The 14,477-nt window shown below is 56.0% G+C and overlaps 1 protein-coding gene across 3 annotated transcripts in view; it reads right to left on the bottom strand.

Annotated features, from left to right (window-relative positions):
- Positions 1-14,477, bottom strand: part of FZR1 (fizzy and cell division cycle 20 related 1) — a 30,272-nt gene that overhangs the window by 12,638 nt on the left and 3,157 nt on the right. The window contains exon 1 of one of the 3 annotated variants that reach the window (XM_033854749.2): positions 11,307-11,489. The exons of 1 other annotated variant lie outside the window; for it this stretch is intronic. The gene's annotated coding sequence lies outside the window, so the exon portion shown is untranslated. Of the gene's footprint in view, positions 1-11,306; positions 11,490-14,477 lie in introns of those variants that run through there. One more of the 3 variants, XM_033854750.2, reaches the window with a different exon arrangement.

The following is a 14,477-nucleotide window of genomic DNA, read 5'->3' as shown; positions in this document are numbered from 1 at the left end:
CCTACCTAAGGAGACAAAAGACCTGTATGCAGAAAATTATGAGACACTGATGAAAGAAATTAAAGACGATACAAATAGATGGAGAGATATACCATGTTCTTGGATTGGAAGAATCAACATTGTGAAAATGACTCTACTACCCAAAGCAATCTACAGATTCAATGCAATCCCTATCAAACTATCACTGGCATTTTTCACAGAACTAGAACAAAAAATTTCACAATTTGTATGGAAACACAAAAGACCCCGAATAGCCAAAGCAATCTTGAGAACGAAAAATGGAGCTGGAGGAATCAGGCTCCCTGACTTCAGACTATACTACAAAGCTACAGTAATCAAGACAGTATGGTACTGGCACAAAAAGAGAAACATAGATCAATGGAACAGGGTAGAAAGCCCAGAGATAAACCCACGCACATATGGTCACCCTATCTTTGATAAAGGAGGCAGGAATGTACAGTGGAGAAAGGACAGCCTCTTCAATAAGTGGTGCTGGGAAAACTGGACAGGTACATGTAAAAGTATGAAATTAGATCACTCCCTAACACTATACACAAAAATAAGCTCAAAATGGATTAAAGACCTAAATGTAAGGCCAGAAACTATCAAACTCTTAGAGGAAAACATAGGTAGGATACTCTATGACATAAATCACAGCAAGATCCTTTTTGACCCACCTCCTAGAGAAATGGAAATAAAAACAAAAATAAACAAATGGGACCTAATGAAACTTCAAAGCTTTTGCACAGCAGAGGAAACCATAAACAAGACCAAAAGACAACCCTCAGAATGGGAGAAAATATTTGCAAATGAAGCAACTGACAAAGGATTAATCTCCAAAATTTATAAGCAGCTCATGCAGCTTAATAACAGAAAAACAACCCAGTCCAAAAATGGGCAGAAGACCTAAATAGACATTTCTCTAAAGAAGATATACGGACTGCCAACAAACACATGAAAGAATGCTCAACATCACTATTCATTAGAGAAATGCAAATCAAAACTACAATGATGTATCATCTCACACCAGTCAGAATGGCCATCATCAAAAAATCTAGAAACAATAAATGCTGGAGAGGGTGTGGAGAAAAGGGAACCCTCTTGCACTGTTGGTAGGAATGTAAATTGATACAGCCACTGTGGAGAACAGTATGGAGGTTCCTTAAAAAACTACAAATAGAACTACCATATGACCCAGCAATCCCACTACTGGGCATATACCCTGAGAAAACCATAATTCAAAAAGAGTCATGTACCAAAATGTTCATTGCAGCTCTATTTACAATAGCCCGGAGGTGGAAACAACCTAAGTGTCCATCATCGGATGAATGGATAAAGAAGATGTGGCACATATATACAATGGAATATTACTCAGCCATAAAAAGAAATGAAACTGAACTATTTGTAATGAGGTGGATAGACCTAGAGCCTGTCATACAGAGTGAAGTAAGTGAGAAAGAGAGAGGCAAATACTGTATGCTAACACGTATATATGGAATTTAAGAAAAAAGGTCATGAAGAACCTAGGGTAAGACAGGAATAAAGACACAGACCTACTAGAGAATGGACTTGAGGATATGGGGAGGGGGAAGGGTAAGCTGTGACAAAGCGAGACAGAGGCATGGACATATATACACTACCAAACGTAAGGTAGATAGCTAGCGGGAAGCAGCCGCATAGCACAGGGAGATCAGCTTGGTGCTTTGTGACCGCCTGGAGGGGTGAAATAGGGAGGGTGGGAGGGAGGGAGACGCAAGACGGGAGAGATATGGGAACATATGTATATACATAACTGATTCATATGATTCATTTTGTAGCAAAGCAGAAACTAACACACCATTATAAAACAATTATACTCCAATAAAGATGTTAAATAAATAAATAAAGTGACAAGCCAGTGCCCTCAGGGGCACCCGCCCCGCACACCCAGGCTGTCTCAGTGAGGAGGTAGACAGACGCCAAGGGCCTCAACCAAGATCTCTGGAGGAACTCGCAGCATTGGCCGGCCGCAGTCATACCCAAACCACATGATGCTGGCGACAAAACTGGTCTGAGCCCCCGCTCCAGCCCATTCTCGGAGCCGAGGGCCTGCGGCTCCGCCAGGCTGCAAGCGGCCTATTCTAGAGAGTGGAGGTGGCATCCGAGAGAGTCCTCGGTCCCAGGACCTCAGGGACGCCCGCCCACCTCCTCTAAGACTGCTGCTTGCCGCACTGCAGAAGACCAGAAGAGTCCGAAGCCCTGAGAGAAAAGGCTGATAAATTCACGTGTGGAGAAATGAAAAGTGTCTGCAAGCAAATACACCACAAACACAGTTTTCTAAAAAAAGAACGACACAACCGGGAAAAGTACCTGCCACCCTCAGGACAGACCAAAGCAGCAGAGGATACAAACAAACGGTTCCTGGAAAAAGAGGCTCGGCTGCACGCGCGGCCCAAGGGCTGCGAACCCAGCCCAGAGCCCGCTCCCTCCTCTCCCCGAGCAGCTCCAAGATCAGATGACGCACCCTCGCACCCACTCTTGGCAGGAGCCGGAGTTTGGCAACTGCTTTCAGAATCTAAAAACGCACATCCTCTCTGACTTCTAAGAATTTACCCTTAGAAACTCTGGCGCGCATGGGCAAAACCCTGTGTACGGCGATTTCTCCGCAGTCTGCTTAGGAAAGCAGGGGACGAGAGAAGTCTACAGACCAGACGTCTACCTGAAGGGTGTGGCCCATCTCCCCACAGGAGGCACTGCAGTAAAAGGGGGGGGGGGGGCTTTGGGACCCAGTGCACGTAACATGCTGTGTAGAACAAGCTATTTCTGGAAGGTTTGGGAAGGTCGGCTGGGGAAGAGGAACTAGAGGACGGGGTCAGGAGAGGAAGGAAGCCCTGGTCCTCCTGCCTTGTCACTCTGTGCTTCTTGGATTCTGCATCAGGGAACTCGCCCGGCCATTCAAAGAAACGAGCAGCTGGGGAGAGCGGGGACCATGCATGCCCCAGCTCGAGACCAGAAGAGTCTGGGCAGCAGGGGCATGGCTGGCTGTGCAGGGGAACGCTCTGCCACCTTTGCTGTGTGTCTGCAAAGTTTCCTAGTAAAAGGCAGAGAGAGAGTAGTGACTTTTCTGTTGAAAAGAAGTCCCGAGCACAGCGGCTGAGAAAGGCTCCCCCAGGCTGCAGGGGGTTTAGAGCTGCCTTGGGGGACAGAGCGGGGAAGGAAGCGATGAGAGCCTGCTCAGGGGGGCCAGAACCCTGGCCCTGGAGACGCTCTGCCCGGAAGCCGGCACCTGCAGGCTGGTGTCCGCAGTCTGTGAGGTGGGCTGGGGTTCTCAGTCGCTGGCTGCCACTGCCCCCTCTGCACTGTCACTGGGAGGCTCGCCCACCCGCCAAGCTAGCCCTTAAGGTGGGTCTCCTCTTTACCCCTCGTGGCCCCCAGAATGAAGAGCCAGGCGGCCCACACCTTCTCTCATTGCTTCAGACTAGCCTTCAGTCTCCGAGCCTCAGCCTAGGCCTCTGGGAAATGGGCATGATCCTGTCACCTGAAGGGACAGAATGAGGTCCCTACAAGGCTAGGAGTAGGGTCTGCACGTGTCACAGACCACCTGACCCCTCAGGGCTGCCCTCCTGTGCGCTCCCCACGTTCACCCCCAGCCCCGGCCCTCTCCGAGAGTGAGGTCGACTCATGCTGGATGAAGAGGTCCCAGTGATAGAGAGCAGGGCCCTTGCTTTCAAGCCGGCTGTCAACAGCTGGCTGCCCCTCCTGAGGAGGCCTTCCCTGCAGCTCCTCGCTACCCCGACCTTGCTCGGCCCTACAGCGCGCCAGGGTTCCAGGCACCAGGTGCTCAGCAGGAGGTTCCCTGTCAGTACAACCCAGGGGTCCTCACCAGGGTGGTTCTGCCCTCAGGGGACACCGGGCCAGGTCTGAGGATGTCTGTGGTTGTCAGGACCGTGGGTGCCCGGGATGCTGCTCTACATCCCAGCACCTGGGATGCGCCCCACCCCCGTCCCCAGAGAATGACCCGACCCCCGTGTCCGCAGTGCTGGGGGAGGGCCCTGTAGGGCCAGGCCAGGGAGGCTCCCTGGTAAGATGATGGGGCATGGGCTGGCCCTGGGGTTAGCAAGGACCAAGGGGCCTGAAGATAAGCCAGTGCCCCAGCCCCACGAGCCCTCCTTCCAGCTGGAGCCGGAGGCGGCTGGGGTCCCACGTGAGGAACAATACCAAGAGCAAGCTTTCACCTCAGGTCACTGCCAGCCCCCAGGTGTGGGCAGGAACCGGCCCTCCCTCCCCAGCCCACAGAGGAGGAAAGGAGGTCAGGCAGGGGCATGTGGGGCAAGACCCATGACAGTGCAGCCCCTCTGACTGTCACTGTCAAGGCCTCCCCGGGGGGTGTGCGGTGCGTAGGGCAGCATCCTGGGCACACCCTCCACTAGTCCACGCCAGGCCTGGAGGGGCCCAGCCAGCACTGCTTCCAGCAGTGCTCAAACTGCAAGTCCCTCAAGGCCTTTGCTTATCTTTAAAACCGGTCCTGCTGTTTTCCTGCTGCAGGCTCAGAGGCCAAGGAGATACCGTTTGACGTGGTTCATGACTCAGTGCTCAGGCTGAGCACGGTCTGGTGTGGCATGTGGCCGCCTGCCTGCCTGTCCGCCTGCCCGCGGCACCGCTGACATCTGGGCCATCCTGGGCGCTGCGGGGTGTGGAGCAGTCTCCCTGGCCCCCACCTGCTCAATGTCAGGGGAGACTCCCTCCAAGTTGTGTGGATCACAGATGTCCGCATACGTAGCCTAGTGTCCCCTTGGGGGGGGCGGGGTGCAGGATCACCCCGAGTGAGGGTAACTCTGGCCTCGGGGGGGCTGGTCACACCAGCTCCCCACACGGGGCGCAGGGAAGGGAGGGGAAGAAAGCATGCCAGCAGGGGCCTGGGCACGCCGCCCTGCCAGGTCCAGTGTGGGCACTGCGTCCCAGGCGGACGGGGCACTGCTCCTGGCCCTGTGGGGAGAGCATCAGAGCACAGATGCGGACAGTGAGAGCAGTGACACGAAGCACACCTGTGCCCCTCCAGCAGCCAGCACAGCGCCAGGCAGTCCAGGTGCTCGACTCAACTTGGTCCCCAGGTGCCACCCTATCTCCATTCCACAAAAGAGGGGCTCGGGCGCTCCATCCCGCCTGCCCCCACCTGCCCATGGCTGCTCGGGCTCCGCAGTGAGAGGCTCCCCAGGCCCAGCACCAGCAGTCCAGCCATCTAAAGCCCCAAGGCCCACTCAGGACCGGTCATCACGGCCGCCGGCCTGCCCCAGCAGGAGCCATCCAATTAGGGATCATGGTGACAAACGGCTGGGGCTCCCTGAGAACCGTCATCTCGGGGCACAGACTTTCAACGGGCCCAACACCTCGGGGAAGCGCCCTCCTTTCCGGAAGCATGCAGGCGGAAGAACCTGGAGACCGGGGCTGGCTCTGGTGCCCATCCCTGGCTTCCTGACTACCAGCCCCCGAGAAAGGCGGGGGGCTGGTCGTCTTCTTCCAGCCGGTCTCTGAGGGGTTGGGGGAAAAGTCCCACATGAGAGACCCAACCAGAAAATGTGGGTCGTCCACTCTTCCGCTACAGTCAGGGTCTGGCTCTGCCTCTTCCTCCTGGGCCCAGGCAGGCCGGCCCGGCGGCCCCCTCCCCGCACAATCGTCAACCAGTCCCAGCACGGTGGATGAGAAAGGGCGGGCTGCAGACAAGGACAGACCTGCTCTGAGTCCTGGCTTCAACCCTTACTGGCTGCATGGCTTTGGGTGAGCAACTTCTCCTCTCTGAACCTCAGTCTCTTCATCTCAAAGTGGGGGATAATGGGATAACACCGCACGTGTTGCGGTGACCTGGGTGCAGCTTCTGTGAAGCAGCAGGTAGAGGGCCTGACCCAAAGGAGACGCTAGGAAATGGGGGCTGGTCTCACGGGCTCAGTGACAGGCGCACAACAGGTCCCAGACGCCCCTGCTTCCTGCTCCACCGCGCGGTAACGTGGGCTGTGCGGCACGGGAGGTACCCTGGTGGCCACAGGCCACCAGGCAGGGCCCCATCTTCTCCCATGCTGCCCCCGAAGGTGAAAAGGACTGGTCTCCCCTTGGAGGAGGCAGGACCGTCCTGAGAACGTGGGAGGAGCAGGGTTGTGGGCTGGAGGGCTGGCTGTGGTTGTACAAGGCTAGGACCTGGGCTCCTGTGAAGGGAGTGGCCTCCCCCCGCAGAGGAAACACAACGATCTAGCGGCCCCTTATGTCTAAGGACAGCAAAGGACAAGGCTGGGAACGGCCAGAGTCAGAAAGGACTGTGCCCGGCACTGGACGGGGGACAGCGCGTCTTCCCGAGTGGCCGAAGGGAACCAGTAGGAGAGGGGGGCCTGGTGGCAGGGCCCTGAGGAGCATCTTCCTTTCATTCGTTTGCTCATTCATTCACCTGAGGCTACTGCCCTTCTGTGTGCAGGCAGGTGCAGGAGCTGCAAAGCAGGTTGCCAGAGTTATGGCCCACCCCCGGGCTCACAGCCTCAAGGAGAGGAGAATCCCGTCAACACCTCTTTTCTCCGTGACAACACCCCCAAGAGCACACGGCTGGCAGCAGGGCACCTCCACCCCATGTGAGATTGCTGCTCGAAACCTCAGAAATGATGCCTGAAGCGCAGTTTCTCATCCCCCCACCTCTCAGCACACAAAGCACCCACTCCCGTCTGACTTGGTGAAACATTCAGACCGTAAAGGCGTCTGGGTCTGCAGCAACCCAGATGATGCAAACCCCACGCAAAGGAAGAACAACTTGGGGGCCACAAAACTGTGATTTATGTCGGAGGCCTGACTCTTGGGACTCCATCCAAGGCTGGATGTCCCATCAGGACCCCAGAGCCCTTACACATCTCTGCATCCGCTTGCACACCTGCAGAGACAGGGATCTCACGCCCTCACAGGCAGCCTTGAGCAACAGAAAGTGCTTCCTCAATCTGTCTCACCGTGGTTCCTCGCCATGGGTCCCAGGGGGCGGTGGCAGAAGGAAATGCCTAGCGTGTTTAGGGCAGCCCTGGCACTGCTGACACTCAGGTGGGTCCTCCTCTGTGGGGGGCCGTCCTGGGCACTGTGGGGGGTTGAGCAGTTTCCCTGGCCCCGCCCACTGGATGTCCCACCCCCAGGTTTGACAACCGCCTAAACCAGTGGAGACCCTCTGGTTTAGGGAACTCCTTAGGGGGAATAGTTGCTTCCCCCCTCTCCCCCAGCTTGAAAGACTAGCACTGACCTCTCAGCTGCTCAGCCCTTCTGTAAGTGCAGAGAGACAGACAGACAGACAGACATGCCCCAACCCTCATCTTTCCCTCCTCCTCCCCCCACCATCCTTCCACCCCTCCCCCCAGCGGCCCCTCCTCACTGTGGGACCCAGTGCAAATACAGCCTGACCCCCTTCCTGCGGTGGCTGTCATGCCTGGTAGGGATGAGACCCACCCTGATGGTCAATGGTTCCTGGGCCCATTCTGATCTGGGGAAGGGCATGGGGGGGTCTGGAAAGAATGGTTTGGGGAGGCTGGGGTGTAAGGAGCATACTGGGGGCAGGAAGAGGAAAAGGTGACAAGGCCAGAATGGCAGGCTCCTGGGCTGTGCCCTGGGCGGCTGGTGGCAGGGAGGTGGGGAAGGGACGGGTGGAGGGGCTTGATGAGATGTGCGTCTGCAGGCTGGCGGTGGCGCACTGGGCAGAGGGGGGTGGGAGCAGGGAGACGGGGCCTGCTTGCCCAGGTGAGAATGCAGATGGTCCTGGAAAGATGGGGGGGACGGAAAGGAGGGACCCAGGTGAGGCTGGGGGAAGTAAGGGGGGGGAAGGGCAGGTCTGTGGAAAGAGCAACCTTTTCTGGATGCACCGCAGGACACCCAGGAGAGGATCTACTGGCTGCTGGCCGCGTGGGCCTGCAGTCAGGAGCCAGACTTGGGCATCAGCAGCAAATGAGGACAGGAAGCTAAGGGCGAGGAGCAGGCCACCAAGGACTGCATGCAGAGGCATCTGAGTCCCGATTAAACAGCAGGGCCGCCCCACAAGAAACTGTGCCCGGCTGTTCCTAGCAGCTCCATTCGCAATATGCAGAAGGTGCCAACGGCCCAAGGGCCCCCCAACTGGTGGACAAACACAATACGGCCCATCCATACAACGGAATACTATCCAGCCACAAAAAAGGGAGGACACGCTGCAACGTGAACAAACCTTAAAGATGCGATGCTCAGTGAGAAAAGCCAAACATGAAAGGCCACATACTGTATGATTCCATTTATATGAAACGCCCAGAACAGGCAAAGCCAGAGAAACAGAGTGGTTAGTGGTTGCCAGGGGCCGAGGAGGGGATGGGGAGTGACTGCAGATGGAGATGCTCTAAACTAGATGGTGGTGATGCATGCACAACCTTGTAAATACACTGAAAACCCCCAACTGTACAACTTAAATGAGTGAATTGTGGAATACAATAATTATATCTGAGGAAAGCTGTTACCAACAAAAATAAATAAGATGATAAAAGGAGGGCGAGTGAAGGACGAAGGGGGAAGCACAGGAAGTCAGGCGAGTGGGTTCCATGTTCTACTTATTTTTTTTACGACTCACAGTAGTCAGATGACTAAAGGAAACAAGGCCGGGAGGGTGCACAGCACGTTCTCTCCTTCTATTCACACCTGAGGACACTGAGGCAGGAGAGAGTAGTCACCTGCCAAGAACACAGGACATGCTGGTCAGGCGACCAACGTCCCGTCAAGACTGTCAGTGCCACATTCGGGGGGCTCCGGTTGCGCGCCTGTCCCCTGACTTAAACACTCCCTGCCTGCACCAGGCAGGCTCCGAAGCGGCCAAAGCCTGGGGTAGGCCAGTGCGGGGTGGGCAGGGCCGTGATCAGTGGAGCTGACGAGCAAGAAGCCACTGGGGCCTGTGAGGAAGCGTAAGTCAGACCACAGGGAGCTCTTGGGGCAGAAAAGGGGGAGCCAAATACTCCCTTCCCAGCTCTGCCAACCCCCAGGACCGGCCAGGACCCCCGCATTCTACAGCTCCAGCCTCGCCGGGCCCTATGCAGTGTCTGGGGATGGAGTCCCTGTACTCACAGGCCTCCCGGTCAGGCTCTAGTCCAAGATCTCTCCCCCTTGGCACTGTGGACATTCAGGACCAGATCATCCTATGTGGGGGACCATCCTGGGCGCTGCGGGGTGTGGAGCAGCACCCCTGGCCCCCACGCCCTCGATGTCAGGAGCAGCCCAGTCATGACAACCACAGATGTCCCCAGACATCACCAGTATCCCCAGTTGAGAACCTCTGCTCTAGAAGAGAAGGATTACAAGGGTGCTGCAAGTTGGCTGCTTTCTTAAAGACCAAGTTCCTTGATGCCAGCCGGAAGTCCCCAGGATCGACCCTCCAGACTGAATGACTTTGGATCCTCATCTGTCTCAGTAACACTGAGCGAAAGGTCCCACAACCAACCCCACTCGGGGCCTCCCCAAACCCAGAAGTCCTGGATATACAAAACCTGCCCCAGTCAGAGGCCCCAAAATCTACGAATGGCAGGAGACAGAGGACCTGGTGTGAAAATCGATGCAGACCCGCTTCTGAAGACTCATCAGGCTCCGAGGTCCTCCTTGCCCAGCCCCAGACAGATAGCACCACCCAGGGCACAGATTCTGAGATCGTCCTGGGAAATGGTCACGGTGGCACGCTGGCCAGCACAGTCACGTGAGACGCGGCCCCCCGGCCACAGCAAAGCAACTGTCCTTTGAACCAAGAGCTGTCCAAGGACCAGAGCCCCGGCGTTTGGAGGCGGAGGAGCCTGCATCCTTAACACAACCCTCTTGGAGCAATCCAACCTCACTCACTATGCAAAGCACAGCTGGGCGGCCACCACACCTGCTTCCACTCTCAGGTTCAGAAGAAAAGCCGGCTCAGCATGGCCAAAACAGAAGGGGTCCTCGACATCAACAGTCATGACGGCCCACGAGACATTCTGCCCATAAATGGGCCAGGGGGACAACATGTACCCGCCGGCTGCATGAGGTCTGCGTGGACAGTTTTTCTTTAGGTAAACTGTCCTTGTTCCAAGTATGCTAAGAAGCGGCGGGGACCGGGGTGAGGGGGGTCGAGGAGAGTGGGGTGCAGCCTCACCAGCTAAAGGCATGAGGTCATCGCTTAGTGGACTGGGGGTGGGGGGATCTAGTTCTCAGTTTGAGAGGCACCTTGAACCAAGGGATGACTTGAGGGGAAAGAGAACAGGGAAAAACCAAACGGGTTTAGGCTGGACAGCTGCACAACAGTGGGACTCAGGCTTTGAACTGGGGGTAGGTCTGGACAGTGCAGGACCAATGGGAGGTGGGGGTCAGTTTTTAGCAGGGGAAAACGGCTGTGACGGCGTGACTGTGCCACACTTGCGGGATCCGGGGTGGCCGGGCTAGTGCTTGTTGGAAGACCCAGAATGGTCCCGGATTGGAGGGCAGTTGGGCACCACCAGGCGGTCACATTTTGGGGAGGTCAGTGGTGAGATGGGAGCGCTGGATTCTGGGTGGGTCATGGCCAGAATGGGTCAAGCCGTAAGGGTGCGGGGAGCAGAAACCAGACGGGCTGGGAGCCAGTGGGGCACTTATGTATTCAAAACTCGTCGCCTAACTGCTTCCGTGTGCCAGGAGCAGAGAGGGGCGCGGTGAGCACAATGGGGCGCCCATACGGGCAGGGCCTCCGCACCTCACCCTGGCTGTTCCAGGGTCCACGAACCTCAGATTGTATTTTATCCGGGCGGGGGGCGGGGGCTGGTCCGAGACGGAGAGAGTTGTGACAGCTGGGGCGGGGAGTTTCAATTTGGGCAGGCCCCAGCTGTATGGTGTGAACTTGAGAGACCCGGGATTGACAGGCCAATGATGAAGAACACAGATTAGGGCGTGGGCCTGCCGTTCTGGGGAACAGAGTGGGGAGTCCCCCGGTTTGGGGCGGGGAGCGGTCAGAGCTCAACCTGCTCATTACAAAAGGATAGGGACGCTGACCGCGCGGGGAGGTGACGGCCTGCAGGTGGCTCGGCTTGCGGAGGTCACGCAGGGCCTGCTCTATGGGGAGGCTCGGACGTGGGGGTTAGGACGGGAGATGGGATGCTGAGGTCACCCGGGCCTAGCTCGGCTTGCGGGGCGGCCCGCCGGCGTCCGGCCGGCTCCCGAGGGGTGGGGGGGGGGCCTGAGCTCGGGGGCGGCTGGCCGGGCCGCCGGCTCGGTTTCGGGGGCCGGGCAGGCCCGCGCCGCTGCCAGGCCCGCCCGACTCGGGGGTCGCGCTCGGGTCCAGGGGGCGGGTCCCCAGACCTCGGCCGCCTCACCTGGCTCGCTCCCGTCGCCCGTCGCCCGTCGCTCGCTGCTTCCGCCGGCCCCGCCTCTCCCGGCGCCGCGCCGCGCCCGCCTCCGCTGAGCGCAGCTACGCCGCGTCCGGCCGCGGCCGCCGCTGACGGGATCCCGGGCTCCCCGCTCCTTAATATGGCGTCGGTCGCGGCTCCGCGCCCTCCGGCACCCTCCTCCGGGCGCGCTCCCGCGGCCGGCCCCGCCCCCGCGCTGCGTGCCGCCGTCCCGCCCCCGCGCGCCGGGGCCTCGGGTCCGCGTCCCGCCCCGCCCACCCCGCGCAGCTGTGCCTGCTCGCGGCGGGCATCTCGGGACGACGTGACGTAGCCCGCGATTCGAATCAATACAGTAAGCGTGGTGCCACGGGTTGCCCAGGGCAACCGCGCGGGAACAGGATCCGCGGCCCGCGAAGGCGACTACGTGGGAATCCGGGGGAGTGGCTCCTCTCAATTTAGAGAGTTGTTCTTAGCAGGGGACGGTCGCAGAAACAGGTACCCCTGGGCGAACCCACACCGCAGTGACGGTGTCACACCGCGTGATAAGCGCAGGTGAGACCCACAACAGGTGCATGTGAGGGTCGTGCAAACCCCACTGCCTACTGAAACACATTCACTCATTCAACAGGTTGGAAAAGAATTTCCAGACACAAGGCAGAATGTAAAAAAGACAGAATTTATTAAAGGGAAGGGTCGCTGCCAGAACAGCGGGATGACTTTCTGATAGGGAGAGCTGACCCCTACCACGGGTTACTTGTTTTTTGTTTTTTTTTTTTTTGCGGTACGCGGGCCTCTCACTGTTGTGGCCTCTCCCGTTGCGGAGCACAGGCTCCGGACGCGCAGGCTCAGCGGCCATGGCTCACGGGCCCAGCCGCTCCGCGGCATGTCGGATCTTCCCGGACCGGGGCGCGAACCCGTGTCCCCTAGCATCGGCAGGCGGACTCTCAACCACTGCGCCACCAGGGAAGCCCACTTGTCTGTTTTTATAGCCAGGGAACAAAGGAACTTGCGAGTCATCTGATTGGGTAGGGTATGCATACTTCCAGTGTGCAGAGTCGGGGAAGAACAGGACAAATACCCTTCCTTATATGGGACGGGAAAGGAGCAGGGCAGAATGCCTGGGAGGGCTAAAAGATGTAATGGTTGCTACGTGACAGAGTGATGAGTCCCGTAACTCTCTGTTCCGGCGATGTTGGCCCTCTGAGTTTATCTTGTTCTTTGTCCTTGGAGGACCACATTTCTCCCTCTTTAAATAAGCAAATAAAACAGCAATCCTCCTTTAACATTGCACCGGTCCCACCTCGGTTAGCTGTAAGTCTAAAACTCTCCTATTCTGTACAACCACTCCTGCTGGAGTATTTATTTGTTCTCGTAGAGTGTTAATTTGAGCTGCTAGGTTGACAATCTGTTGTGTGAGTTCGAGAGAGCTGTCGGGCAGTGACAATAGAATTTAGAAGTCCAGCTGAGCCCGTTCCTATCCCAATGATAATCCCTAGGGCTGGTATTACAGTGAGGGTTGCCTGCTTTTGTTTATGTGATTGAGAGTATAACGGAAGCAGGATACGGTCACCGATAAGGGTAAGGTTAGGAATAATGTATGCAAGGGTACAGGTCCCCATTCAGTTGGCTGGAAGGCATAAATAAGCATTGGATCAGCAAAGTAAATAGGTGATGATTTGTAGGGTCTAAGCAGATGTCTAAAGTGATATTGAAGTAGGGTTTTCCTAAATGAGTACGGGAATGTTCTATGCCCCCATAGGTGGTAGCTAAAGTCATTCCAGCTAAAGGGGAGAGGCAAACAATCTTTGAGGAACGGGAAAAAAGTTATAAGCCCAGTTAAAAGAAGGAATAGTAGGGTTCCACCCTATGTCGTAGTACTCGGGTGTCTTGAGTTTTCTGTAGTCTTCTTGTTTAATATTAGAGGGTTGGAACAAAAACTTGTGGTTCTGATACGGGCAACTTGGGGATGGGGTGGGGCAGATGGAGGTCCCAAAATAGCTAGCCTGTGTCCAATCGGTGGTAACATTGGGAGGTTTTGGGAAGTAAATGCTGTAGAAAGGGGAATCAAAATTGTTAAGTATGGGGATAGTTTGTTTTGTCGTCAGTTACGAGGGAAACCCATGTTTGGGTAGGGGAAAGGGTGAACGTATGATTACAGGCCTGGGAAATATTGAGGAATTTACCTACAGGGGGCCCTGGTCGAGAGAGAGAGGATACACGTAGAGGAGCTGGTTGTGCCATAGAGACTGAGAATATGGGCCTTTGAAGGTTATAGTGAGGCCTCTGATGTATGTGGTTGAGAAGTATATGGTCCACTGTAGGTTTTCTAGAATTGACGGCCCATCCTGGTCTATTGAAATATGAGAGGGCTAAATAGGATTCAAGTTGGTTCCATTCATCTGGTGGAATGGGAATTGCCTTTAGGCCGTACTGACGGGAGACAGTGGTACACATCCAACAGTTTCTGTATGAACCTGGTGAAGACTGGTTGAGGAGTCTGAGGGCTTCCTGAACTGGCAGTAGATACGGGTGACGACTGTATGTATGCACAGGAAGGGAAAAAGGGAGAAGAATCAGAACGGTTTTTAGGAGGCTATGTTTAAGTATTGATAAAGTTGGTCCAGGGTATAATCTTGAAAGTCTCCTTGGAGGGTTTCGTCCCATGCTAACTGATATATGTATTGTCGTTGTTGGGTTGGGGTTAGATTCAACAGATGGGGGTTTTGGAGGTTTGTGTCTTGTCATAAGGAGCAATAAAATCAGAGTGCTGGGGCAGAAGTCCAAGGCCAGTCGGAGGGAGGCGAGGGGAAGGTTACACTGAGGAGTTGGCTCATAGCGCACATTTAGATTAGGAGCGGATGGTGTGGGTGGAATTAGAGTTATGCCACCTTTGGGATATTTGAGTTAAGACAAAAATACCAAGAGGTGGTTCCACAGGAGTAGAACAGAATAACCCATGGCAGGGGAAAAGCCTAGAAAAAGAAAAGGAGGGTGACAAGATTAAAAAATCAGGCTATCGAGGCTTGAGGGTTCGGGGGGCATCACCTGTCTTTTGAAGAGAAAGTGGAGGCTGTCCAAAGGCTTGCGACTACAGGAGGCATCTGGTGAATCACTGGTGGATTGAGGATTCTTGTCCTCTGGAGGAGGGGCTGCCTTTAG

This window comes from Tursiops truncatus, chromosome 3 (genome assembly GCF_011762595.2).
Source record: "Tursiops truncatus isolate mTurTru1 chromosome 3, mTurTru1.mat.Y, whole genome shotgun sequence".
In the NCBI taxonomy this organism is placed as follows: domain Eukaryota; kingdom Metazoa; phylum Chordata; class Mammalia; order Artiodactyla; family Delphinidae; genus Tursiops; species Tursiops truncatus.
This window is presented reverse-complemented; position numbering and strand designations above follow the sequence as displayed.